Source organism: Balearica regulorum, chromosome 10, assembly GCF_011004875.1.
Source record: "Balearica regulorum gibbericeps isolate bBalReg1 chromosome 10, bBalReg1.pri, whole genome shotgun sequence".
Taxonomy (NCBI): Eukaryota; Metazoa; Chordata; class Aves; order Gruiformes; family Gruidae; genus Balearica; species Balearica regulorum.
Window position 1 is genome coordinate 1,459,028 of NC_046193.1, and position 27,356 is coordinate 1,486,383.

The 27,356-nt window shown below is 44.4% G+C and overlaps 2 long non-coding RNA genes across 2 annotated transcripts; both read right to left on the reverse strand.

The window, feature by feature from the left end:
• Nucleotides 1–260: 260 nt before the first annotated feature.
• On the reverse strand, nt 261–17,637 carry LOC142603241 (uncharacterized). Its single transcript, XR_012837130.1, has 7 exons — nt 17,471–17,637; nt 13,307–13,885; nt 13,021–13,114; nt 8,701–8,769; nt 2,370–4,752; nt 544–650; nt 261–397 (listed from the first exon to the last, which is right to left on the reverse strand). It is a non-coding gene; the product is annotated as an uncharacterized LOC142603241 (long non-coding RNA).
• A 576-nt stretch (nt 17,638–18,213) lies between these two features.
• Nucleotides 18,214–19,711, reverse strand: LOC142603242 (uncharacterized). The gene is made up of 3 exons (XR_012837131.1): nt 19,532–19,711; nt 18,950–19,014; nt 18,214–18,345 (listed from the first exon to the last, which is right to left on the reverse strand). It is a non-coding gene; the product is annotated as an uncharacterized LOC142603242 (long non-coding RNA).
• Nucleotides 19,712–27,356: the final 7,645 nt, after the last annotated feature.

Sequence of the window (27,356 nt, forward strand, 5' to 3'; positions counted from 1 at the left end):
GGAATAGATGACCCTATAAAACAGACAGCAGCAACGCCCCTTTCACAGCTGTCTCCAGTTTCTCTCCTGAAATTTGGCTGGGTGTTTTCTTCAAGATTCAGAGCACAGATGTAAACTGTTTAGGGATATCCCTATATCCCTGTTTCTCCTTAACAATGCCAGAGAGAATGAAAAATGTGGCCTGTTAGTTTTATAACTATCAGAAAGAAAAAATAAATAAATAGAGAAAAAAAACTTCTACAGTGAGGGTCTGACCTGCAGCATCCTGGTCTGTTTTCTCCACACAATACAGTTTCTCAGGAAGTGTTGCTCTGAATAAGTTTTCAGGCAGGGGTGGGCAGATCCCCAGCTGCCCACAGATCCCACTCCAGTGGTCTCCAGTGTCAGTCATGCACCTCTGCAGGGAAAAGAAAGGGTCACAGAGGAAGTTTTGTTTGTTTGTGGGGGTTTTTTGTTGTTTTTAAGATCTGAAAACTGGGATTACCAAAGCACTGTGGTAGCTGCTCATCAGAAAGGCCCCACTTAGCTGTGTTACCTGCTCACCTGCTGGGCTTTTCTGAAACAGTTACAGCTGGCCCACGCTTTGCCCTTGCACAGAGGAGGGGGAGAGGGAAAAATCTGGAGTCTGCATCTGTAGCCTGTGCAAACCCCTGACACCAAAGAAGGAAAGAGGATCTGATTTTTCCCAAATTTTAACAAAAGCCAGGCATTAGGAGGAGGAGAGGTGACTCTGCGTGGCTGCCACAGGCCCCATTTGCACAGCAAGCCCTTGGAGACACCCGGCTCCTCTTGCAGGAGTGCCTGGCCTTCCCTAGCACCTGTGCATGTGCCCAACGGGCAGTCCCACTTGTGCCAGTGGCAAACCTGTGGAGCTGGGGTTCCCACTGACATGTGCCTTGGTTCAAGATAAGAGAATGGGGAACTCATTAATGAAGGGAAAATCATGGAATCACAGAATCCTAGAATGGTTTGGGTTGGAAGGGACCTCACAGCCCATCCAGTCCCACCCCCTGCCATGGGCAGGGACACCCTCCACCAGCCCAGGTTGCCCAAAGCCCCATCCAACCTGGCCTTGAACACTGCCAGGGAGCCAGGGGCAGCCACAGCTGCTCTGGCAACCTGTGCCAGGGCCTCAGCACCCTCACAGGGAAGAATTTCTGCCTCAGATCTCATCTCCATCTCCCCTCCTGCAGCTTCAGGCCTTCCCCCTTGTCCTGTCACTCCCTGCCCTTGTCACCAGTCCCTCTCCAGCTTTCCTGGAGCCCCTGCAGGGACTGGAAGGGGCTCTGAGGTCTTCCTGGAACCCTCTCTTCTCCAGGCTGAACCACCACAACTCTCTCAGCTTGTCTCCATAGCAGAGGTGCTTCAGCCCTCGGATCATCTCCGTGGCCTCCTCTGGACTTGCTCCAACAGCTCCATGTCCTTCTAATGCTGGGGGCCCCAGAGCTGGAGTACAGCTTACAGCCACCTGAGGAGGAGCATTTGCCAGAAGTCAGCAAGCCTCTGACCATGGGGGAAGAGTTTCAGACAAGGGAAAAAGGGACAAGCAGGAGGAAAGTCTCCCAAGATGAATGAGGTGCACTTACAACTCCTGCTGTATAAAATAACAGAAACAGAAGGGGGGAGCGCATACCTCTGCTGCAGGGTGAGCGGCTGGGGGAGCCACAGCAGTCCTTTCCACCTCCTGGCACTCACCGTATATCTCTGCTTTTGAAACGCCTTTGGAGCCATGCAGTGGCTTTCACTTCTTACAGTTTCCACACAAACAACTCCTTTTCCTTGTTTCTCCTCGTACTGTGTGTCTGTGGCAAGGCATGGGGCTGCAGGGTTCTCTGTGAGGGGTTCTCTGTGAGGGGAGCCCAGGCTGGACACAGCCGGTTCCAGCCACCTCTGGAGCGGCCCCAGCCCAGCCCCTCAGGGAGGCTGGCGGCACCGCTGAGGAGAGGTCGTTAGGAAAGGTTAAAATGCCACACCACCGTGAGGAAAAATGTGTTAAAAACAGCCCTGTGACACCCAGGAGAGGTGAGGAGGAGGAAAGTGGTTTAGTTTTTTGTTTCTGACCATCTCTATTTTAATATCAGCAATAAATTAAATTAATTTTCCCTGAGACTGCAATGCTAATAGCCTCTGTGACAAACAGGAAGCACCAGTCACCTTGAAATAGGAAAAGATAATGAAGATTTCCCCCTTAAGTGTTATCTACATAAAGTAGCACAAAACAAGATAGTTGGAAATTATCGCCATAAATAAAAAACCTCGTGACATTTGTGATGAGAGTAGCTGCAGCTCCTCACAACTTCAGGTGAAGCTGGCCCAATGGCCGGTACCCCACTAGCCTGCACCTCCAGTTGTGGGCAGCTCTGGCTCACCTTTACTCACCCTGCTGTTGAATTTCACCCCGAGGTGATGCATGCAAGTTGAGGTTAATCCCTTATTTATCTTGCAGGGGAACTGGGATGTTTAATTAGTGCTTGGGAACAGCTCGGAGATCCTCTGGAGCCAAACCCTGTGGCAGAGAAAGTCATGTTTCTATCCCTGCACTCAGGCATTGCCTCATATTTAGAAGTTTTCCAGCAGAACTTTGTCTTCGCATGAGGTTCAGAAGGGCTAAATTTAAGCTTGCTGTTATTTGAGAAATGATTTTTTTTTTTTTAATGAGACATATCTATGTGCAAAGAACTTTGCGGAAAGTACGTGTGGGTTTGAGGAGTGGGAGAGAGCTGTGAATAGATTCAAGTTCTTCAGCAGTTACCAAAAGTCTGCTCGAGATGTAAATTCATCCTTAGCCCTTAGTATTGAGATCTTAAAAATGTGTGGAGACCTGAGCTGACAGTGTCTTATTTATTTTGTGTAGACCTTTATCTTTAAATAATAAACCAATGCTTTGGCTTATGCAAGGCACTGCTGAAGAGGGAGAAAGAATGTCTTTTATCTCCTACATTGTTGTTATGTAGCATCAACACAGCATTTAATAAAAAGCATCTTGATATAATAATAGTTTAAAGTTTGTTTTCCAAACAAAACTATTGTTTGCCCATAGTAATGAAAATTTGCAGTTCTCCTTTACACTTCACAGATGACAAGAGAAAAAGATTTTAAGATCTCCCCAAAGGAGAGATTTAATTGTAAAACAAAGCACTAAGTATGACTTGTAGCTGAGATTGTAAAGGCTACAGTAATTAAAAAGACTAAAACATATGGTGCACTTCATGAGGGTGGTTAATATGATCTCCCAAACTGAACCTTTTTGGTTACTGAGAAGAAACAGGAAAATACAGCTATTCTCCTCAATGTCAAATCATAAAATAAGCCTTCACTTTAGTCCTGGTGAATCAAGAATGGCACTCCCATTTTAATTCAGCTAATCATCTGGAGGAGAATGATTTCCTTTCATCTGCTAAGCAAGATAGGAGCTACAGTTGTGATCTATTAATGCATTTACAATTCGATATGAGGGAAAGAAGTTGTCATTAGTGGCTTGTAAGAGTCTGTCGGATGATGCCAGCACATCATAGTGTCACGCTTCAGCTGGAGGAGAAGTGTCCCCTAATCAGCACTTACTCCTAATTGTAAATGCTAGGTTATATTTCAGTGATGTTATAAATGTAATATGGACCACAAGAAAACCTTTGTCAGCAGGATCTTTGACAGGCATCTAGCTGGGGATGTTGCAATGCAGTCAAATCCTGTAACAGCGGACCTGCAGATAAAACCAAACCAAACCAAACCCCACAACAACAACAAACTTCTGTAATCAGATAATACATAGAAGCTGAAAGCCAAATCCTTAGCTGGTGTTCACTAGCATAGCTCTATACATCTACACTTACCTTCTCCATTCTGGGCTCGGTTCTCATTATTTCATAGCTTTTCAGCTTGCTTTTCCACTTCAAGGTGCAGATAAACAGACTATAAACTTTTAGCTACCAGTTTGAAACTGTGTTTTGTGAAAATCTATGCTTGGTTAAAACCCAGGAGTGTCTTTTCCAAACATTTACATCTTTTGCTGCTGGGCATCGACTGGGTACAGACAGCTTGGACTAGTAAAGTGTCCATTTCTGACAGTATGTCAGTACCTGCTGGCTATTTAAGCCTTCCATCTGAGAGGGCACTATGAATTAAACTAAATGCAATGATTATTCACAGCTTTTTGGCTTTCAGGAAGATAGTCCAAAAGAAAGCCAAGGAAGAGGGTATATTTCTTCTTCCTGCTCCCTGAAAGGGAGGTCAGAAAAATAGGAATATCAGCAAAAGGCAAAAAAATACATATGAAAAGAAAAGCAGATAAGAAAACACATCTGACTGCCACTGAGCCAAACATTATTTAGTATCATCACATGCTTGCCCCTATGACCCAGGCATGTGATATATGCCTGGTATAGTACATATACCGCATGATACATTAAGCATATCACAAGAAAACTATCTGATGCTGGGCTCATGCTAGTTTCCAGTGCAATCCCCGATATCACTGCGGAAGATGGCACGCGAATATAGCATTGATTAAGACCCTCTTCCTCAACCCAAGCAGCCACCACCACATGGAGCTTCTTCCCTGATCTCCGTTTGAATTGGCCCCAAATTCACAATTCAGTCACTTTGCTCTTAATCGTAAACATCAGCACCTAGGACTGTATGCAATAATAACCACACTCAGCTAACAGCAAGCTCCATCCTCGCGTCTCAGCGGGCAGGAGGGCTGGTCCATCGCATGCACATTAAGCCAGTAGCTCCATCGATTCAAAGTGGCACCTTCAAAGGGAAGGAGAGGAACTTTGGCACATTTTCCCTGGAGGGTAGCCTGAAACTTGTAGCCCTCTGCTAGCAGTATTTATAAGACATATTTTGTCCAATTAAATGACATCACTGGTGGAGAAAGATGGGCTGATCCGTCAGACCCACAAAGCAATAAATGTCGGTAACAGCAGCAGCTAGAAGAGCGAGTGCATAGCTACAAGTAGCCCAAACCTTTAGCAAAGAAAGGAAGATTCTTCCCTGAGATATACCTTTCCTGAAGAAGTAGTATCAGGCTCATAAAAGCTGGCAGTTTGTTTCTCTTTATTTTTTCTTTTTCTGTATAATGTGGAAACAAAACAGAAGAAAGTGGATAATTTCTCTGGCACTGAAGTGCTTTCTGACTGCAACTATTTCTGGATTCCTCAAACCCAACATTTGCAGTTTCATCCCAGGAGAAAATTGTGTGGCTTGCATCTTTAGGAAAAAAATTCTCAGATGAATTTGTGCAGATTTGGATATAAATTACTTTCAGACTCAGCTTCCATCAAGATGGCAAGTCTTGTTTGTGACTCCCCAACTGTCTGCACTAATTGTAGCAGCCTGTAGGTATTCTCTGGAGTTGGGTTTGCTTCATTCATTTGAGTATGAGCTCAAAGGCAAAAGTATGTTCTGTTCTACCAGATGCCTTATTTAGATGTGATTTACATAAGGGAAAAAAGTGTGAGAAATATCAATATTTGCATTTTAAACATGATTTCAGGATGTCTGTCGTGGTTCATTCATCTGCTTTTTGGCTCTTTACATTTAGCTCTTTTATTTGACTGCACAAGCATATGGGTCTCATTAGCTTAATGGCGAGCATATTTATTCATCATCCTTGCTGGCACTTTTTAACTGCAGTGGGGATGTGTGTAGGTGAACTATGTTTATATTCAAAATTGTCCATATCAGAGCTAATCTGATTGGTAACTCATAGATCCTGGCTAAATACCCAAGGAGGCTTTAGGTGATGATCATCTTGGTTTTCCCCTTTTCAGGTAAGATGTGGTACCTTGCTGCTAGAGGCTTTGGAGAGGGAAGGCCATCAAGGACTGATGGAAGCGTTTCCTGAAGGACTCATAGCCTCCAGACGTTCATGTTCTGAGCAGGCTGTCTCGAGTCCAATGCTGCCACATAGAAACCAAGAAACAAGTTCTTCCTGCAGCTAGACAGTGAGTACATGTCCTGCTCAAGTGACCGGGCAAAATGCCAGAGAGGAAAAGCAACCTTGGATGTCTCCAGGCATTACATGGGCTGGTCACTGCCCCAGGCGATGCTGGGGTGCCACAGATATACCTCCCTGGAGCCCAAGGCAACCTCCAGCACAGAGACAGGGCAGTTATTACATAGGTTCCATAGCCACCTTGAGCTTTGGTTTCAGCTCCATGACAGTTTTCCTTAGAAATCCCTGCAGGTTACTGAATCCCCTGGGTGAGTTCAATAGGAGCATGCCTTTAACTTGAATAGTGTCAGACTAGCAGAGCTTTTACCTTTTCTCCTCCCTGAAGGAAAAGAGATATATAGATATATAAAAATCATTAAATGACTAAGCCAACTCCTGGGACACAGAAAAAAATCCGTGTGCTTAGATATGTTCAACAGCCTCTGAGCCCCTCAGAGAGAAGGTGGGAAAGGAAGGAGTGCTGCTTGGAAATGCTACTGAGAAAAACGAAGTAGCTGTCTTTGCTAAGGAAATACCACAACAGCTATTTAACACTCCAAGCTGAGCTCACATGTCTAGGAAATACGTGGGTAATTTACCACTTACCAAGTGTGTTGCATCAAGCCTCGCAGTTCATAACCACAGACCTGCTAGATATTTGCAAAAACACTCCGAGCATATCTCATTTTTCATTCTAATCCAACTGATAAAAATAATAAAGCGGTTTTGACCTCCCTTGTAAAATGTTTACATTACTGCTTCCATTGCTATTTGTATTTCTCTTTTCGCCTTTCTTCTACCACGGGTGACAACTGACTGTTGCAGGATCACAGGCTCCCTTCCAGCAGCAATCCTGCACCGCTTGGTGCCCACCGTCCCTCGCAGCTGCTTGATGCCTGCCTGCGGTTGATGTCGTGCTTAGACTTTTCTGTTCTTCATAGCGAGTCCCTGTGGTGGTAACAACTTGAAAGCATTACCACCCACCTGACGTGCCAGAGATGAGAAAATGGTTGAAAAATACAGCAATTGAATTTCCTAGTTTATCAAGCGGGATTGAACAGCCTTCTCCCCCCCGCCTTCAAATTTCACACAGAAGTCTTTCACTTTATCTTTCTGTTGTTCCATCAATGCTAACAAGTTTTAAATGCGAAGTAGGTTGTAGTGATGGAGGACTTGTTTCAAAGCTCCCATAAACCCCCTGCTATTGGGGTTTCTAGCAGGGGCACCAAAAAGACAGACAGTTTGGCTCACCTGCCCTCATTGTACTTCCCAAAACAGTAACTCCCCAGAGCCCACCTTATCAAATTCCATCTTGTAGCCTGCCAAAAACATCTTCTTATTTAAAGTCTCCCTTTTACATTATATACAAGAGCGACATTTCTGTAAAGAACTACTTTGCATAATACAGAAAGAGAAATAACACATGAGAAAAATTAAATCAAAAATTGTTTTTAAGAAATCAGTTCCATGACAAAGAACCGTCAGCTTCCAAAAGCAGCTATATTGTTTCCTTTCAAATTTCTATGTATAGCCAGCAGGAATATCTAAAATAATTCCACTAAAATAGAAAAAAGAAAAAAAACCCAGCACTCTCCAAGATAAACTCTTCTGTATGCAAGAGCAAGTGAAGCTGATAAATTTTTACAGCAAAATTCACTCTGCTATAGAAGGAATGTCCCTGGGGCCCAGGGATTACATGGCTTGTCCTACTCCTTGCTCCCTTCTGCTTCTGCATCTTCCAAACCAGAGGCCCCATCAGAGCTCGGGGAGTTCGAGTTAGCAAGAGTTTGCATCTGACCCCTGCTGAGCAGTCCCGTGGAAACTAGGGGGATGCTCAGAGACTAACTTCTACTTAGCCCAGGCAGATAATGCAGAATTCTGAGCATTTCTTTACAGGGATGTTTAGGTTTGCATAAACCAGTGCTCACATCCTAAGCTGATCCCAAAGGCAAGAGTGCTCCACTCTGCACGGGCCCAGCAGGGAGACAGGCACGCGTGCCGCAGACCTCCTCCCAGCATCCTGGGCATCGCATTATTCATCTTTATTCACTTTCCCCTAATTGCATACATGGCCCTTGACATTTTTGTAGCCTTCCATGTCCATCTTGGGCTGTAATTTAAAAGGTGTCTGCCTACAAACCATCTAATAAGGGGTCAGTAATGGAGAAAGCCATGAAATATTACACTATTCTTACATAGAAATCTTGGAGAATGAGCTAGCTGTGGTAAGTGAGCTTGTCACCAAAAAAACCCTCACCCTGACAGCCAGGTCACCCAGGGGAGGTTAAGAGCTCCGGAGCAACAAGGTGGAGGGTTTGGAAAGTGATATAAAGGTAGGAGCAGTCTCTGGCCAGCTATTCCCCCCAGCTTGGACTGAATCAAAAGGACCAACTTAAGGAACTGTCAGGCATGGGGTGCCACCTCCTCCACTGCAAGCACAGATCTTCAGGGACTGTGGGAGGAGGCACGAGGCAGTGGGAACCCATGCTGAGCTCAGATCAGCTGCTCTCTGGGGTCCGTTCTTCTGCAAGCTACCAGTTCCACGCTCCATCTTCACAGACGACCTTAAAATGCAGTGGGTAGCATCACTCATCCAGAAAAATAACTTAATAAAGCAGTTGGTTGCTGACACGCTCCAAACTTTTCCCAGCTAAAAAGCCTTATGCACAACTATCAGTTTCACAGGAACTGGGATGTGAGCAATGAAACAGTAGGTAGCATCATTATGAACCAATGTAGAGAAGAGGGAAAATGAGGCTCACTTGAAATTCTGTTTGCGTTTCTGGCACGGCAGTAACAAACGCAGTGAAAATGCCAGGGCAGCCCTAAGCCTGGAAAAGAGGAGAATCTCACTGGAATGGCAGAAACTAAAACACAAAGCTAATGAACGCAGCTGCGGTCCCAGTACCATTAGTACTAAGGCTACATTCTCTTCAAACTCAGGTTTGCAGGCAAAGTTAGTAGTGGTTTTTAGTTATACAAGGAATGCTGAATAGATCATGTTGTCTGCTGTGACAACAGAAAATCCTACAGAGGAGTTAAGCAATACGAGCATTAACAATGACATATTGCAGTTCTGGGCTAATAAAACATGCAGACACCACAGTGCATAACAGAAATTCAAAGCTCTCAGTCTGAGCCCAAGTCTCTCCTACACCAACAGTCCCACTTTGGTTCCCTACCTAACCTTACACAGGGCATCTGCTTGGCCAAAGGTGCATTTTGCATCGTGGTTTACACTAAGCAAGCTGTTTTGTATCTCTTTAACGGAATACGGCCCAATATTTAGAAATGTTCCCTTAATATTTTGAGAATTAATGATGCATGAGTAATGCAGTTGTCTGATCCAAGAAATGTTCCAGTATACTTTCGTATTATCAAGTTTTTCCAAACACCTAATTTCACTAACTACCCACAGAATATTGGAAGTGACTAGTCACCATCTGAGGAAGCAGTGACTGCGGTTCTTAGAAGTCGAAGCAGCCGAGGCCACTCCGGTCCCTGCCAGCCTCACCGAAGGCGCATAGGAGGGGATCGCGAACAGGCATCTGTAACGCGTGCACTCGCAGGAGGCTGAGCGGCTTCTGAAACTCACTTGAACAAGCTATTTGCATTAATTGAGAATTTGCAAAGAAACTTGCCCAATGCAGTCAGACAGAAAGCTGTACGCAGGCATATTCATGCTGTTTCTGCAGCGGTATCTCAGGCACCAGCTAACTGTGCCATGCAGCTCTTCTGCGCTGCCTGAGAAGTTACAGTCTGGTTTGCTCCTGCGTTGTCAACCACAGAATTTCTTTTAACTAAAAGCCTCCTCCTAATCGGCATTTTTTGGAGTTGAAGAGTTTTTGGAACTCAGAAGATCATATGGGGTTACTTAATGAATTGCATGTTTTGTCTCGCTTCTGCTAGTTGATTTTTTTTTTAAGATAACATTCATTAGTCTGCCTCACTCAATAGTGTTTGTCAGCTGTGCCATACCTCTCACCAAGATGTTAATGTGGTTGCGTTACAATATATGCAACTTCCATAATGCCTGAGGTTTCTTACCAGGAGAATGGCAGCAGATACTTTAAAAGTCCGATGTGCTTTCTTTGTTGAAGTAACCAGAATAAAAGAGTCATTCCTTAGCACAAGTTACCACACAGATGGTCAGTAACTGAACACTCTCCAGTTCAGCTGCATTTCTCTTTGCCTTCACAACCTTTACTGCCAGTTGCTAAATTTTGTGGTGAGGACACCAGCAGTGTCTGTATGAACTTGTATGCATATTTTCAACAGAGTAGATGATAGATCTGGGCCTTTTCAAAAGTATTAGCAATTTTCTAAGAAGTTTTTCATGCAAGACTTAAATCTTGCGCTGACACTGCCCGGTAGCAGAGCTGGTGGTGGCAGATGCAAAGACGGAGTTGCACAGCCGCCCGGTTTCGCGGGACTGGTTGCATGCAGACCACACTGCCGAGGCCCTTTGTGCTGCTCTTTGGTCCAGCTCTGAACTCCTGTCAGTGACCTCTTTTTTCCAGTGCAATTCCACTCTGCAGTTTGACATTTGGAAGCTGGCCTGGTGGGGTTTCATAGTGATCTGGAAATCCATGGGAAACGATAATGCATTCGCAATTCACAGGGTGATTTTTTATTTTTTTTTTAATTTATTTCTAAGACTACAAAACCAAATCTGGGATATGAAAGGCAAGCTGGATTCCTTCCTTGTCATACCCTAGCAATAAAGATCTGCAGAAAAAACTCGCTTAACCCTTCTGCCTAATGAACACTATGCAGAGCTCCGTCTCCTGAAGCTCTTGGTGCTCAGCAGTCGGGAGGGAGCAAAGGGCAGGGCAAGGGCAGGGCACCAGCACTCACTGACATCGTACCTTCATGGAATTTGCACCTTCAAAAACTAGGCAGTGTTTTAAATAATCCTAAATATTTTTTAATACACTTTTTTTCAGCAATGAAAGCCAACAACTATTCATAGTGAGAATTCAGGTGATTTTTAGATTTTCCATGTTACTATTAGGTTCTCCACAGTTATTTAAAGTGACCGGATAAAAGACAAAAGCTTTAACAGAGCAAAGAGGCTTCATTTGGTTCTCCCATTTCCCTGCTTTGGTCCCGATCTCACTTTCCAGTTGCACCACTCCCCAAGGATTTTATCTGTTGCTGGCTGATCTGATTTTTTTCATTTTTTTTTTCTTTTGCTATTTCTACCCAAGTTCCCATAGTAAGTCTCTTGGCCATTTATCTGAGCCCTCTCTTCTCAACCCTCCAGTCTGTCTCCACCTGATTGCAAGGCATTTAGTATATATAATCCTCTTTCAAATCCTTACTATTTAACAAAGGTAACTGCTATGGCTCTGCTACCACCTACCCTATTCCTACTGTCAGAGCAGTAAACAGGCAAATATTTTGTTTGGCAGTACTGGTTGCAGTAGGAACACTGTTTTGCAAACTGAACTTAATGTCCAGAGCAATGAGTTCCTTTTTATAATGCAATATAAAGTATACAGGAAAGTATGCTCAGTTTTCTGTACCTAGTATGGAAAGAAAATTACCGTAACATCCATTAAAATACGAAATCAGTATATTAGTTGGTGGCATTGCTCCTGTAAGATGAGGGACACACTGGTAGCTGCAGTTTGAGTATGTATGTATGAAAATGACACCTCATTATATTCCTAAATAAGGAGATGAGGTTACTTGAATAGATCCCTGAAGTGCAAAACAAAATTACCCCTTCCTGTTGTAAGACAAAGATGACAAATCAGTAAACAGTTGTATTTTAAAGAGGTATGCCAAAAAAATGCTGAAGCTGCTGTTGTAATCTTGACAGACAGGCACAACCGTGTCAATGTTTCCCATAAATCCTTATGCGGTGTGAAAAATACATGTGGTTTATTCTGCTCCTGCAGAGCTAAACAAAAAAATTGCTCCATCTTTATCCCAGAGCAGCTCGCCATGCTCTTGTGCAATGGAAAGACATTTCAGCACAGTGTAAACTTGGAGCAGGATTTCAAAACTGTTGGCTTTCCCTTCATGGTTAATGCTGCTTTTACTCAAAAAAAAAAAAAAAAAAAAAAAGAAGTCTTTGCTGGTACAAAAAGCCTGTTGGCTTCACAGCCCAGAGACCTCTGCACAGGAAATGTGTGATGCAGTATTTGTTATATCACACACACCCACTCACCCCATTTACCTTTCGCTTAGAGGCAAGGAGCAATTCTTGGGGGACTTGTTAAGCGGGAACTTAGCATGGAGACATGGATGGGCATGCTACAGAACTGCTCTCCATGTACATCACTAATTAGTAGCCAGAGGTGCCCCGTTTCACCAGGGCAGTTAAGCAGATGCAGCCCTCTACATCTGCTCCCGGTGTCAGTGCAGAGACCCTCCTGCTCCTGCCAGGCTGTGCAGCTCCTGCTGGGAGTGAGATTCAAAGGCACAACCCTCCTCTCACCCACATTACTGTAAGAATATTTTCTGCATTACTGTAAATACCAGTGGGTTTTACCAAGAGGCAGCAGTGGCCTTCTTGTCTATCCTTTGGTCTAACTAGTCACAAAGAGTCAAAAGACCAACTTAGAGTTGAAGGCAGTTTAACAAACAGATTAACAACTCAAAAAAAAAAAAAAAAAGACATTTTTCATTCCTCCATATTAAAGGTGTTTATTAATAGTTGTATTTGACCAGAATACTCACAGCTTCAATTAAGTCCAGGGCTATCAGGTCTAGTTCCCATTCCCAAGCAACCAGCTCTCTGCAAGACCTCAGAAATCAGACTGCTGCTTGGTCCAAACTAGAGAGGAGATTTTTTTGTAAGGCAGAACTGCTGGTGGCAGTTGGTTCAATAATCTCACTCCCAGAGCTGCCTCCAGCAACCTCATCCCAGCACTGTAAGGCTGCATACACCTGGCTGTGTTCCTCTCCCTCACATTTCCACACTCAGCGAGGAAGTGCTGCCCTGGGACCCCTTCCTGTCCCCCAGGAGAGTTCAGTTTCTCATTTCCTCCAAACCAACCCTCTCCTCCTCCTTTCGTGCCCCTTACCTTATTCTCTCTCCTGCCCTCACCGGAGATACCAATGACGCTTACCCAAACCAGCTCACTGGCCCATTAGCTGCCCACAGGCACGCAGAGCGGGGAGCCACTCCCTTTGACGCCCTTCTCGTGCATTCAGGCTCCAGCCCTGTGTGGAGTGGTGGGACCTCATTAGACCCTCAGCCTCCTGGGCTTCATTTTGCACCCCCCTTTCCTCGCTGCTCAGCTCCTTAGAGAAACACTGCGTGACTGACTCATCAGAACAAGCACTTTTTCAATGTGCTTTGGGCACACAAGGCATTTGGCGCTAAGCTTCCCTGTAAATCCTGGGCACACTCACCTTCCCATAATTTTCTTGCTGCAGCTTGATTGCATGGCAGCCGTTCTTGCAAGCTGGCCTCCATCCTGGGCAATACTGGGAGGACATGGCCACCACTGTCACTGCTGGCAGCTGAAGCAACTTATGACACCAGCACGGCTGTATACATTACGGGTGTCTCCTTATGGTTCATGCAGGCAGAGGAAATGTTTTGTGGTTGCAAAAGATTTAATACAACTTGACTGAAGGTCTTTGGACTTGGTTTTACTTATTTCTTCATGTGGTATATGGAGGAGTATGATGCCTGGGGGAATGAGGTGGCTACAGAAAAAGTTTTGCCATACAGCTGGTTCTGGAGCCACGTTGGTTTCTGGAGGCAGGAGAAAGCAGAGACTTTGCATACAGCACGCTCTGAAATCTTCTTTATCACATTCCCATTCCCCACGAACAACAGAGGCATTTCTGACACAGCAGTGGCCAACTGGCAGGCACACGCAGAGATCAAAGGCTTTCCTGCAGCTCCGTGGCTCTCCAGTGGATCGCGCTCTGCAGGTCAGGCCAATGCTTTGTGCTGTGAATTGTGTGACCCTCATGAACCTGCTGAATCAGGACCAAAAAAATGTTCGTCCCATCCTTGCATCTGTAAAGTCTACAAAGAGCAAAGCTTTTTTTCATTAATTGCCAACTATTCCTCTTGGCAAGCTAGTTTTCCTCCCACTTTTATTCACTTTGAAAAAAATTATCAAGAGCCCATTTACTCCAACACTACAATGGGGCTGATAGTATATCCTAGTTTCTCTTCCACATTCCCATACTAGACATCATATGTCGGCATGTAACAATTAACCCAGTGTATCATCTACGTGAAACCTGAGATAACTATATTTTTAAAGATACTATTTAAGCGATGCTTAGCGGGCAGTCAGAAACAATACCGTGCCTCAAAAGAGAGCTGCAAGCCCAGCTGTAACCAGACGCAGTGAGGAAAAGCAGTCAAACCCATCTTTCACTTACAGCAAGAGGAGCCTGTTTCTGTGATGACAGCCCTGGGGGATGTTCCCCCAGAATTCCTGGGAGGACAGGATTTTGGAAGCTGGCTTTAGTTAGCCACATTTGCATCTGGGACTTTCCAGGTCACTCACCTCTGGAGCAGCTGGATGTCGTGGACTGCTCCTGACCTGAGGCTGCTGCAACCTCCTGCATCACCAGCTTGAAACCCCCATCGCTTCTGAGCCCTGTTTTTCACCTGACAGGACAGGACAGACCCACAGCCAAGAAGCATTGGGACTGTGTTTCAATGGGAGCCCAGTCCTGCTATCCACATCGTCCTTCACAGTTTTCAAAATTAAATGCTTTGGGTGTCTCTGGTATTTTCCTGCCAACGCAGAAATATAAAAAATTCCGCTAATTGCTCTAGAACAGAATTTAGAGCTCTGCAGCCTCCCCAGCAGTGAAAGTGCTGACTTCTGATCAGTTTTAGTCACAGCCCGATATGTCAGTCTGTGAATATGTTTCTGACACAAAATGTAAATTTCCTCTTTCCTTAATTTCATGCTAATTTGCCTTTTTACTTTACATAATTAGTTTCTTCTCACTGGTATTTACGAATTTGAAATATTTGTTCCTTTTTAGTCATCCATTAAATATCTGGTTTGTCTTTAGTGAGAGTGGAAAGCAGCACAGCCATTTCCTTGTTGCCTGGGAAACTCGTCTAAGAGTTAGCATCGAATTAACATGTCAGCAAGGTCCTCTTTTAGATGTTACCCAAAAATAACTGAGGATTGCAAGAGCCCAACAGCACCTGTCTGAAATTCACCCTCCCCACTTCTTCTCGGGAGCGAAGGTGAGACAAGTGATGCACTCACTCGCTGGAGAGAAGGGAGATAGGAACGATGCGCAAAAAGTCCATCTCATGGTATCGATACCAAAGCAGTCCTCAGGACAATCTAACCCATGATATCTTGCAGGAGATTTCTTTTCCCCACCATCCTCTTCCATAAGATCAAAATCACAGCATGCGACATAGTTTGGATACAGCAGAAGCTGTGCCTCGTAAGCCTCCCCAGGCCTTAAAAAGCGCAGGTTATGCAGTTTCACTGCACTCCATACAACTCAAGGGCTTCAACTGATTTCTTTTTGTTCAGTAGATATTTTTTCTTAATATCTTGCACTTCTCAAAGTAATTTCACATAATTACAGTATAGATGGCTGGGTAGTTGGTTTTTTTTCTCCCTCATTCGCAAGTCATCTCTGGATCACCGAGCTCCTTGCACAGCGAACACTACCTTCAGAGCTGACTGAACAGAGCTTCCTTTCTCCCAGCAACTGGAGTTTAAGTTTTGGTTCTGATCTGATAAATTTCGGAGAAGCACTCTTATTTTCACTTATAAAAACCTGAGGAAACCCCCCCCAGGTTTAGTTAATGATTGCATATTCTGAGCCCCCCATAAAGCACCCAGTAAATGTGTCCTCAGCAAGGTAAGCAGATTGGAACAGATAACTATCAGCTCTTTCTGGGGGGTTGGCTGATCTTTTCTCTGTTTTGCCGATTCAAATAAAGGTCTTGAAAAAGCAGTGACCCAGGATAAACACATAATTAGAAATGCTGTCTGTTTATGAAATGTCATTTGATATTCCTGAGACACAGACTCAAAATGACCTATTTTTAAAATACCCATTGATTTTGTCACTGACTAGTAACATTGGCATAATGATAGAATCTGTCTCTCGTATGTAATATTATATTAGGATCCATTAGAAACAGTAAAATGTCCCTAAATTTTTAAAACTGTTGTAAATAGAATTTCCTTAGTACGTTCACTGAATGATTAAAGCAATCCAAACTGGAAATAACAAAATACGATATGGAGCACAATTGCATAGAGAATACATTAAAAAATTAACATAAAACCAGTGTTACTACATGTGCCAAAAGCACAGCACAACAGTTTGTAAGATCATATTATGGACATATGTACCAGTCTAACCTACAAGTCTTTGGGGACAAAAAGGCATCTACCAGAGCACAGGATAGTATTTCATCACTAGCCACCACCTTTGGGCAATATTCCATGTTCTTGTCAAGTTTTATATTAAATATATTGTACCTAGGGGATGAGAAGGATGTAAGAGAAAAATCTTGATGATTAAAAAAAAAAAGTTATGTACTTTCTCTTGAGTTAGTAGTTCATGAAATGCCTTCAAGGCCTCTACTTCAATTTTGTGGTACAATGCTAGAAGTTCATGCATCTAACATCCCATACAGCTGCAAGAAGTGTTAGAGATCCCAAGACAGCCTTTACTAGACAAGGATGGGTTTGGCCTTTCTTTCCCCCCCCCCCCCCCTTCTTCTTTTTCTTCTTCTTTTTGTTTCTCCCCTGCCAGCCACAAGATCCTGTGCTCTTCAGATCATCTGGCTGACCTACACTTGCCCCAGGGCTGCACCACGCACCATCAACTGAGCCCCTTCCTACCGTCGCTGAGAACACGCCACGTGCTGCAGCAGTGCTGGCAGCAGCACGGGGCTGTTTTTCCAAGGGAGCACGTGGGAATTCATTTAGAGCCTGACCAATCACCCACCTGAACAAAAATAAATTTTAAAATATCAGTAACCGGATCTTCTGTAGCTATTGATTGAAAGAGACTGGGAGGCAAGGTTCACGCCAAGCAGCTCCCAGTGAAACAGCAGGTATCAGCAGGAAAATATTTTACAGGGAACTCCTGTTGTTGCAGTGTTTGCCCTGATTATTAGAAGGCCAAGAAGGGTTTTTCCCCTGCAGGTTGTTTCAGCTGCTGGGGTACTCGGAGCTGCCAGAGAACCACTACAGCAACCAGCACTGGCAAAACAGTCAATGCAAAGGGAAAAACACCTCAGGGGTGATGCTCAACTCATCTCCACTCCTGCTAAGTAAGGGTCTGCCCCAAGCATGAGACAAGAGGTTTTGTTCTTTAATTGGGCTATTACTTCTTTTCAACCATCTCCAACCAAGTTACCTAATGAAAGTGAATTTAGATTATACCGGAGGTTTTGGTTTGTTTTATGAACGGTATTTGGGTATTTGGCCCTTTTCTTTCTCACGTAACGTCACCATTGCATCCTGTGTACGCTGCTAGTGAGTCTTGAGCGCTTGCGGGTGGTGCATTGCATCAGTTCACAGCTTTAAGGCCTGTTCACTCTTTACATACCCTTGAAGTGGTTATGGTGCTGCAGCTCTACCCAGAACAAAGACATTCTCATCCCTTGACACACTGCACCGCTGAGGAATTTTGTCTAGCAGATGGACTGCAAAGTGAAGAATCGCCTCAGACAAGAAGTAATTTATGGTTTCCATTAATTCCTGTCGCCAACCACACTAACTGGCATTTATCAGCAAGAAATGGATGAACAATTAATCACAGGAATAAAAATGAGGGAGTAGACCCTTGAAATGAGAAGAGGATTATTACTGTTTAAAAATCAAAATTATATTGGCTCCTTTTTAAGTGATTAGGTGCAAAATTTATAGGAGACTATGCCAAATGCTCAAATGTGAACCCACTTAATTGTGGGAAAAAGTTATGATGTGTCTATGTGCTTCGGTGGCTACTGTCAAACTATTGCTAGTATGAGACATTCTTCCAAGATTTAAGCAATGGGGACGCATTGCCTTCAACTCTTATTGCCCAATAGTCATTAATTTGTACAGTTATTATAGAGAATTTCAATGTAAGAGGCAGATGAAATCCAGCCCTGGGACAGGCAAAGACAGCAGCACCGGCCCTCCCGCATTCCCGAAGAGCCCAGGTTCCCATGACCTCCCCTCACAAAAGGATGTGCTCAAGTTCTGCTGGACCCGAAGGCACTGAACCACGGCCCCATGGAGAAAAGTGCTTATTTTGGATCACCAAGCCCATGCAAACCCCACCGATGTCAGCGTCCCTCACCTCCGTACCGCCCGGACTGTGTCCCAGGGGCACTGCAGAGCTGGGCTCCAAACACATGAGGCTGTTTATCCCAAAAGTCCTGGTGATTTCCACAAATTATACTCAGAGCACAGCGTTTCCAGGTTAAAAGATTATATCTATAAAAATGTTGATATGAGAGAAATATTCCCTGTGGGTTTTTAAAGAATTACAGAGTCTTTCCCTGAACTATGGTTTATATCATTTTCTTAATGGAATGCAGCTGGCTTAATGAATAGAAATATTCAAGAATAATTTATTCAGTGACTGATGGGGGGAAGTATCGCAAATAATTTATTTATATTCTATGAAACCGATCTATTAATGAAGGCATTTATTCATAAGAAATATGTTCAACAATGATGGGGAAAATTAATCAAACACGTTATTAGCAATTATTATTCCACCGATTCTAATTGAGAGATAAAATGTCCTTTAGCTATATTTTCTATATAAAGCGCAGAGTGAAGGAATTATTCAGGTACCCGCGCCAGAAATAGTTCAGCAGATTTCAGGAGCAATGGATGCATCAGACAATATCAATTAAACCCATTCTGGCTAAAAATTGCAATGTTCTCCTTGAGGTTTCTGCTACTTTCTAGTTATTTTGCATTATTAATTTGGAGTAATGCTTACACAGAATACCAACAGGAATTTGACAGGAAATTAATGTAGAGACTCCCCCCAGAGATCTTAGATGTTGCTAAGCCCATTTTTCCTTACCCAGAGTTAATGAATAATCATCTCCTTGGCAATGGTTCCTGGAGTAGAGACGTGTACTTTGGTTCCTGTTAAAAATAGAAAAATAAAAAGTGTCAGATAACGTAGGCATCAGGGGGATTTATCTAAAGAAACTCAGTGAGTAAATATCCTCCAATGCAGTGAGTCATTTACTTGCTCCAAAACTGTTAGGAATATTAATATAGCTATCTTCAGTTTTAAAGAAAGTTTTATAGACAAGTAATATTTATTCCCGTTCATTCTAAAGATACCTCGATTCTCTTCCACATCTGAAAGCAGCACTCCCTCCTCCCTCAGCCCTAAAACCAATTCATAAGTCCAGGGATTTCTTTCATTCTTTCTATCTCAAGTTGCAGGACAACTTCTTTCATAGGTGCTTTTCTGGTATTTCATCACTGAATTTATTGCAGGCACAAAAGGTGAGCGCTGGAAGTCGTTTTCCCCTTGCTCCCGTGCTAACGAGAAGCTGACCTCTGGGGCGATCTCACAGGAAGCGAGATTTCCTTGAAAAACCTAAAACTCTGAGCTAGAGCTTAACGCCCTTCAGAAAATTGATTAAATGACCCCCACTCACCGATTGCTGCAGAACCGGAGCTGCTGCAGCTCCTGAAGCCAGCTCAGCTTTTCCCTCCCGGATCAGCCACATCCCCGGTCCTGGCATGTCTTGCAGGCCAGGCTGGGCTTTCTGCAACACTCCTGCTCTCTGAGCTTGCCAGGAGCTTCGTGCAGGACAGCGAGACCAGGAGTGAGTTCAGAAAACAGCGGGACTCCTGACCTCCATCCCCTCCAGCGCGTTGCAATGGGACCAGAAGGACGCGACAGCCATTTCCAGGATCAGAGCAACCTTTACAGGCTGATCCGTAACATCCTCCCCAAGGACAGACAGAATTACAGAATTACTGTGTCATTTCAGCAGCCAAAGTCCGTAGCGAGACAGTAACTAATAGTCTACAAAATAGTTAATATTAAAACCCAAGCTGCAAAAAAAGATCGTATCAAACGTTTCTTTTTCAACTGTCTCTCTCTAAAGGCTACCGCCAAATTAGACTCAAAGTTACATTTTTTTGCTACTTCCAATAAATCCCTTTTTCCTTTGGCCAAACCCTGGAGGAGAGCTGGAAAAGGCAGAAGAGGATGCTCAGGACCTCGTGTGGTAGGAGACCGATCAAAACGTAGCTTCACCATCACCGAGCATGAGAAGTGCTAAATGAGTAAAATATAAAACCTGAGCTCCCTGTGAGCGGCAGGTCTGTGCCCGTGGTGGGGAGGATGTGCCGATGGCTGCGTGGCACCGCATGGCCGTGCCGCCAGCCGCTCTGGCACACCCCAGCCCGCATCACCTGGCGTGCGCAGAGCCATGTCAGCATGGCTTGGGGCTCAGCACATCCCACATGGACATCCTGACAAAAACCAAATGCTCTTCCATGGGCTTTCCACATGTACCGCAATACAAAGACGTATGTGAACTACATCAAATCTTCTATAAACCTTTTGCATAGACAGCAATGTGTGATCTAGGATCATTTTCCATTTTTATACATATTAAAGGACATGATTTGCTAAACCCCTTGAAGTCCTTGTATGTTTAATGCATAGCATAAATAAGGTTTTTTTCAATAAGCATTTAGAATGATAGTGCTGCCATACAGAAAATTCTCTTTACAAGCCCCATCTCTACACACTTAAATGCACCATATGCAAAATTATCAGTTTGAACAAGGACTGCAGCAGCAGCCAGTCCCAAAAAACACCATGGAAAGCAAAACTCAAATCAGGAATACAAAAATAAAATATGTACACAGCTTAAAATGTAGGTCCAGATCTGCAGGAAAAAAACCACCAAACTCTTGCTCATATGGAATTGTACTTTCATCATTAGTGCCCCAAGGAGACAATTCACTCACATTCCTTTGTAGGCATGTGCATGAACTCGTGCAGGGTGACGGGCCAGGCTCCAGCCCCTCGGGACGCGGAGCGACGCAGTGATGGGGCTGGTTTGGGATAGCTCTAGTGGAAGGTGGTTACTGGGGCTTCTCAGAGGCGAGACCAGATGTAAGCACTAGAAGCCATTTCCCAATGGATTGTAAGTGGGGTTTTCCACTTTGAGGGTTGGGTTTTTGCTTATTCCCTTCTCCTCTTTTTCAAACAGTGTTCTATAGTTGCACTTTGATTTACTTTTCTAACTAACAAATGTACTGATAAAGTCCTTTGTATTTGGTCTATGTCTACACATCACTCTTTAAGTAACTCTTTCAAAACCCACTTATGTTAGAATTTTTCCTTGAACCACTTTGAAGTAAAATTATCTCATAAAAAAAGGCAAAAAAAAGGTATAAGCCTTCATCCTGCAAAGACTTGGGATTAGCTTTACCCAGTCTCTGACCCGTGCCAGGCCCTGTCACCTCAGCCTGGCAGAATTTGCCCAGAGTTTAGTGATAGTCTAGAAAATGAGCTGCAAGTAGAGGAGAGGAAGGGGCGGAGGGTCCAGCCTGCGCTGTGAGCCCAGCTGTGGGACCGCAGCCCCTCAGGGCAAGTCCCGGGGAAAGGCAGGGGACGAGGGCCAAGCACGGGGACGTGCTGGCCGTGGCAGCCCCGCAGCAGGGCTCCTCCATGACCCCACGTGAGGGGGCTGAGAGGGGCCCCCCAAACAGGGCTGAGCTCTCCGTCCTGCTGTTTGATATCTGACCCTGAAGAATTGGCTTCACCTCTGCATGCCTCTGCTTTCGCACCTGAGGGTACAGCTCTGCCGTCGGTAAGGCCGGAGCTCAGCGCGGGACAGAAGATGAAGAAACAGCAAAGGCAAATGGTGCACGGCGAACGCTCTCGCCCAAGCACACGCTGCCTTTTTGCAGGATGCAAAAACGTGGTTTTGAAGTTGAGCCATCCCTCAAACACAGCTGTATCTGTAAATTCAGCCCTCTAATCATGAATAGCAAGAGCAGAAGAAATCAATCCAGCCTGCCCACCAGGACAAGTAATCAGTTGTGGGCACTACCCCATATTTGATAAGCTCTCATTGACGTCATTAAGTCCAGGTTTCTGTTTGGAGAGTTCAGTCTCCTCCTGAAATAAAAACCACAATCAAACAAAAAAGGTGAATGTACAAAAGGATCTAGCTTATCCCGAGGTCTCTGGTGGGCACTGAAGACCTCTGAATAATTCAGAGGGCAGCCTTCCTCTGCTGTCTGCATTCAGCTTTCCTTTCCCTGGGCACAGACGAGGGAATTGTCATCTTTGTGATAACTTCAGATAATGCTCTGAATTTGTGCAATGTTTCTACTGTTTCTCAGACTCCCTTGTAAATACTAGCACGTTCAGAGCCAAACCCATGATTTTTGCAAGGACTGCAAGATGAGATTAGCACAGCTCACCAAGATGCGGAAGATAAGATCCAAATTAAAACGACTCCCTTGAGGTAGTCCCAACCTGTGACTGAGGGCAATGTTAAACCAAAGCCCTTCCATCCTCCCTGCAAGAACATTTATCACTAAAAAACCCAAGTTTGTTTCTAACGTAATTTGGGAGAATCATGGTCATGGTGCCGCCCCACCAAAGGTGGGGTTTTCCAGGCGACAGTGGTGCACCTTTCAGCGAGGGTAGGTGCCTTCCCGAGCAGACAGCTGGCTGCTGCCCACGCCGGCCGCACGGCCTGTTGAAAGGGGAGCACAACTAAGCCTATGGAGCCAGGTTATTTTGCATCAAAAGTCAAGATTCTGGCTTCAGGAGGTCGGTGAGCTGTACTGAGTCAGGATTTGACCACCCCCCGATGCCCGCTCTGCCCTCGCCTGGCAGGGACTGCTCCTCCAGCCGCGAGACGCGCCAGGCCCTTGAGCGGAGCAGTCTGCGTGAGCTGTAGGAGCTAATCACTGTGATTGCCCCATCAGCAATCACTACACACCTGATGGAGAGACAGTCATCACTGGGAGCTTAACGAGAGAGATGCTCACGTGTTGTAGTACACCGATCACTTCATTTGGGTGTTTCTTCCTGCCATCACCACCCTTTTGCTAAAGCAGCCTAGGGAATTAGAAGGCTCTGAATGCACAGAAAGCACTCTCAAGTAGGTACGTGTCTGCCTGAATGTGGATCGTTCCTCTTTGGTTCAGGTGGAAACAAGGCATTTTCAGTACTATTTGCATCCTGTAGTGGCTCTCTCAATACTTACGCAGACCAGGACAGCAAACAGACTTTGAAAAAAGTGGTAATTACACAAAAGTGGTGTTGGGAAAGCAGGAGGTAGAAAAGCACAGGCGAAAGCAGAGACTGTATATGATGTAAAATTATTGTATTGTTTAATTGATATACTGCAGGATATTGTTCTAATGCTATGGGGAAAAAGAAATAATGATCAGTTAACTCATTATTAATGTTCATTTTCTTTTCCAGAATTGCCAGCGGCTTGAGTTAATTATTAAGCATGACAGTTGGGCTTTAATACATCAGCTATAGATTCCAGTCACAGCAGTCTAGTTCAATAATTGGGTTTCTTTCTGCTTCATTTTGACTAATAGCATACTTCAGCAATTATTAAAATTCATCATAGCACAAAAATAGGCCATTTGAAACCTCACCAAAAATGGCAGCACAGCAGACCTCTGCTCGTTATTTAGCAGCGAATTCCAAACAACTACTCGGAAAACATCGAGCAGCTTCTCTGGCAACTTCTCAACAGTCACAACACAACCGTGGACATTCAGTGGAAGCCAGTGGTGCTTCAGGCGAGCCGAGGCAGTGTCAAACAGGCTGCTGTTGCTAAAAAGGGCGTTCAGACTTCACAGGAAAATAAACTTCCCTCTGAAACTGCAAATTCAAACGTGATTCTTTAGCTACAGGTAGTTCAGCCGAGCCGTGGAAGGTCAGTGGCGTTTGTGGAAAGGCGGATGTTTTAACATCGCATCATCAGACAGTTCGCGGAGACTTGACAGTCTCCCTTTGAATGGCTGTAGGTGCCGAATGGACACAGCTTCTGCCATGAGGAACTTGAAATCCTCGCTGCTGATCTTGCAGACTCTTTAAAAACGTTTAACTTCCAATGTGAGCACAGCTCTGCATGAGCACCCTAAACTTCAGACCTGCAGGTATCAAGGCACCCAACAGAAATCCTTGCAGAGAGGGATGGGGCTTGTACCAGGACTGATAATTAGGCAAGATTTGGAGCAGCGAAAGATATAATTAATGATAAAAACATACAGAAGAAAAACCACTGGAAAAAGGATCAAAGGACTGCAAGCTGCATGCTCACCATCTCTTCCTGCAAGTCCACCGTGTGCGTGGAGCCGAGGTTTTGAACAGCTACATGGGATGATGCAGGCATCGAAACCACTGTAGACTTGAAATCAAGTAAAAATAAGGACAGAATAATCAAGTAGCTGGTTACACAGAGACTAGTAAATGCCTCACTACTACGGTAGGCTGCAATAAATGTGTGCTTACACGTCCCACATAAACCATCCCAGGTTCCTCTCGCTTGGGCTCTGCTCAGGCGACTGCCCTCGAAACAAGCCCAGCAGCCGCTCCCGCTGCCACAGTGGCCCTGGGATAGGCGGTGCCCCGGCGAAGGAGGGTGCGCCTCTACAAGAGTAGTCGGTGTCACCACGGACCAACTGAAGGGGTGCGGAGAAAATTTCTGTTTGCACCTTGAAGCTGGAAAGGGATCAGTGTGAGTCTGAACTGCACTTTTTTCCCCTTAAATGATCTAAAAGTAAAAGCAGATGACCTAGTAATTAAGCAACCCTCAGATTAATATTTGAGAAAAACTAAAGACTGGAAAGATACTGAAGACTTACTTCACAAGATCATTCAGTGACACGCTACTTGATAAAACAGGTCACGAACCATCTCATCCTCCGGCGGTTATTTAAGAGTCAGTACGAAAAGATTATGGAAGTGAGAACACAGTGGTTTGTTAGAAGTTTTGCTCTGAACCAAAACTCTTTTGGCAAAGGAGCACCAAGCTTTCACGCGCAGTGCTTCATCATTTCATGCTGTTGTTAAAAGCCTCTTTTTACGTGCTCAGCTGCTGCGCAGCGCATCATTCGGCCGGGCAGGCTGAGGTTTGGAACGCTAGAGAATATTATCAGAGCAACGGAAGTGATGCTGTAATTGTTGGTTCGCATAGTTATCTGGTTAAATGATCATCTGAGAAAAGAAATACTATGGATGCATCATTAATCTATTTAGATTTTTTTTTGTAAATTAATCATATTGGATATTAAAAATATTCCCTGTTCTCATGTTAAGAAACAAAATAATTCCTCATTATTTTCATTCTGATCTTACTGGAAATTACAAAGCTGGACTTCGGTATCTACCTCTTCTGTTATCACCTATTGCACTGCCAGAAAAGTGATAAATAAAGGAATTCAAGTTCCCTGCAGCAAACAGCTGATCTTTTAGGCCCTCTGACATATAGATACCAGTGAGTCAAACAAGCAGAGCTGTTTCGGTGTCTAAAATCTGGGGGTGTTTGCAGTACTTGGTCCCCGTTAAGAGGTGAGCAGCTGCACAGAGGAACCATAACCACAGGGTTGTGTGTGCTGTGAGATAATTAAAGTATGGCCCACCCAGAGCTACTTTTTTTATTTCTTGATCTTTCATTTTCAGGTTTAAGTTTTATATTGCTAATATTTACTGGCCTGAAAAAATCCGCAAAGTTGCAAGTCTTCAGGAGGGACGTGAGGGAGGCAGTAAAACAACAGAGATGTATCAAAGAAAGAAATGGAGAAGGTCATCGAGGAGACCCGGGGAAGATGATAAAGTTAGAAGCGTAAGCAGCACCAACGGGAGGATGCCGTGGCCCATAACCATCAATGGGCCATAACGTTCAAGAGTCTCACACCAGCACTGGGGGTGGCAAGACGGACTTGATGTCAATGAACACATCAAAAAGACAGGGACGGCAGCAGCACAAGAAGTTTTAAAAAAAGGACAGAAAATTATTCTAGATCAGTAAAGTAGCTATGGAAGGAAATGGGGAGACATTCTGGAAATAAAAATCAAAATTAAGGCAGAAAATCAAAGGCTAAGCCAGCTCCCCGACAGCACTACGTCCCGGAACAGTGTGTGCGGGTCTCTGACTAGTGACGACCAACAGACTCGGTAAATACCTGGCAGTGGCCGAGACCACCGGGCAAGACTGCGACAGAGGCAGAGGCAGACTAGAGATGCAACCTTAGGCATTCTGGCCAGGAGAATACTTTCTGAAATAAAGCTTCAGGGCCGCACTGTAAGATATTTATGTCACTGTTTTGAAAAATGCATAGGCTATCAAAGTCTGTGACAGATCTCAGTGTCCCTTTTGTTCCCCTTGTATTTTCCCTCTACGTAAGCAGCTGATCCACTTTTCTGGGGAAAGAAAGAGGGCAAAGCAGACCAGCCCATACTGCATACTCTGTGTACATACAGTACATAACTATGCCAGTATATATAATCCTGTATGTGGATATTGAAAGTCAATAGATTTGTAATTTAAAATAAATTGAGAAAATGATGACTAAAGACACTGCATTATACTGGAAACACGGGAGCTGCTAGCTTGACTGCAAGGAAGCCAGTCGTAAGAGAAATGGAGTTAAAGGAATAAATATTTGTAATACCACAGTACATATGTACAGTATTTTTCTTTCCCCATATGGTGAGACTTAGGTAAACAAGTCCTAGGATCTGCAGTAAAAGATGCAAAGCTTGTTTCAAATACTACCTTTCTTGATTAGGGCCTTTTGTGCCAACGTACGTGTGAAAACACGGTTTGGACAACGTTGTGGCAAGAGTGAAAGATTTTCTCCAGCAAGGAGCTCTCCAGAGATTGACTAAAATACACAAGGTTTTAGGTGAAGAAAACACACATATGGCGTTCATTTGATTTTGGACAGTAGCTTTCAAGCACATATTAATCCTGGCTCACCTGCCCTCAGAGCCTTTGCTTGAGAATCGCCCCGAGGTATTCAGTCAATTCACAGAAAGGCTTGACACAATCTTTGAGACCCTTGGATACCCTCTAAGGTTGGTTTGTTGGGGTTTTTTGGGTGGGCGGGGTGGTGGTGTTGGGTTTGGGGTTTTTTTACACTTCAGTTACAGTTAACAGACAGATCACAGAAGGTGCGAGAAGTTCTCTGTGCAGAGCTGGTGCCTGTCTCGGGACTGAGGCTCTGCATTCCCAGTCCCACCTGCATCATCCAGAGTTGGTTCAGCGTTAAGACAATCAGCTTCTGCTACGTGTGTAATGAAGGGGGCTAAATAAATAGAAAATGGTATTTCTTAGTGGGCCTGATGCCACAGTGTTTGTTAGTTGTATTTATTGAAGGCCGCAATTCAAACCACTCTAAACCAGCATCCTGCAGCACTACCCGCCCTCTTGGTTTTCCAGTTGCCCTTGCAGAGGCAAGGAAAG